The sequence below is a fragment of the Kryptolebias marmoratus genome, linkage group LG6 (genome assembly GCF_001649575.2).
Source record: "Kryptolebias marmoratus isolate JLee-2015 linkage group LG6, ASM164957v2, whole genome shotgun sequence".
NCBI classification, from domain to species: domain Eukaryota; kingdom Metazoa; phylum Chordata; class Actinopteri; order Cyprinodontiformes; family Rivulidae; genus Kryptolebias; species Kryptolebias marmoratus.
Window position 1 is genome coordinate 10619940 of NC_051435.1, and position 1976 is coordinate 10621915.

The following is a 1976-nucleotide window of genomic DNA, read 5'->3' on the forward strand; positions in this document are numbered from 1 at the left end:
GAAATAAACATTTGAAATATATGAGTTTGTATGTAATGTATGAATATAATATACAAGTTTCACTTTTTAAATGGAATTACTGAAATCAATCTACTTTTTCATGATATTCTAATTTTATGACCAGCACCTGTATTTTTTTTAAAACAAAAGTTAAATTTGATCACTTTTGAACCGATATAATGAGTTGAAAACAAATGAGCATGCACGTGACAGTGGAAGTCAAACTTTTAATTTGAAAGAACAAAAGAGGCAATACTTCCTGTTGGACGAAATATTCTCAGTTCAAGGTCCAACTAGTGGCTTTCTGTGAGCCTCTAACTGTGTCACATGACTTGTTTTCACCTTTGTCATCCCACACCTGAGTTTTAAAGAGCTGTAAAATGCAAATAGTCTAATTCGAGGGGACTCCCCGAACCCTGACGTGTTCAAATTTAACAAGTAATGAAATTAAAGATGGAAATGAGGACGGGCTGGGCTGCACAGAGGAGGTGGGCGAGCTGAAGATGTTAGGAAAGAGAAAATCCTTTTTTTAAATCGCGCCTCTCTTTCCTTACATGACACTGTTGGAACTTACAGCATCTCTTCAAGCAGCAAAACATGGTTCCTGTCCTTTTATTCTCAATAATCACCTCTCAACTCCATTCAAAAGACAAAGCGTTACGTACGAAAGTAAATAAACTGATGTATATCATGTAATCGCTCGTGTCTTTGCACAAAATATCTCATAAAAACAGCACAAATTTCAATTAAACTTTTAAAAAGAAATCATTGGATGTACTGCACATCTACCACCGATTACATTTTTGGAGTCAGTGCAGTTCAAGATGGCTGCCACAGCTAATCAACATGGCTATAAATGGGTCATTTTTGCAAACCTTGAGCTGAAGTTGTGGAAGCAGCTGGAGTTTTGTTTCAAACTTAAAGCAGTGGGTGACATGCATTTCTCCAAGCTATGCTGCTTTTATTGTACACAGCGTTAATATTTATTATCCCACCTTGACCCTTATTTAATAATTCATAATGTCGGCTCGATGTTTTATTCATTGTTTTCTGTATCATTAACCTGCGCGGTACAAGGTTCTTCTACAACGTGAAGTTATACGAACAATAATCTGCTTTGCGTCGCAAATACTTTTATTATTTACATCTTATATGTATTTTTATTTTATGTTTTACTTTATTTACAAACTGTTTGGATGCCTTTAAGAAGAAGCTTTAGGTCAGGGGCCAAAATGGATTACAAAACTTATTTTTATCATTTTTATTTTGTTAATTCTGTTGCTAAATTAAAAGGGAATTCACTAAAAGAGTGTAATTCTAGAGACATCACTGTACAATATGATCCTGACTGGGAGAACAAGTGTGTGTGTGTGTGTTTAATGTATAATGTATGTTATTCCAGATATACTGAAATGTGGGTCCACGCTCAATGTCAACAAAGCATTTCTATCTGCATGTGTACCGATACGTCAAACCTGTTGAAGTTCTCAGATCTTCCGTGGACGCCGCCATTGTCGACCTATTTTCAGTCACTTCGGCTGTTTCTGCAGGTAAACAAACTCACAAGCTGGTTGGCAGCCGTTCATACAATTTGCTCATAAGTTTTATTTTATTTAAGGACACATTTAGCATCAGTATGAGTGGAAAATGTGCCGATTTTGTGTCGTACTTTAGGCTTTTTTTTGGTTTTCATGACCTTGCTGAGCTCCTTTTGTGAGTCTGAACTCTCCCAACACGGACTGGAGGTGGCCCGCAGGCCGCCAGTTGATAATCACTCGTGTGTATATTATTGTTTTTACTTATAAATATTTTGATTTAAAGTTTTTTTTTTTTTCTCGCTCCAACTCACTGATCTCTGTGCTGCCTAAGCAAAAAGAGAGAAAAATAGGTTAAAGTGGATTTAATCCCACTTTTCCTTTAAGGGCTAATTTTCCTGCAGATCACCTGGAGCAGCATGTCCCGCATCACCGGCGTGT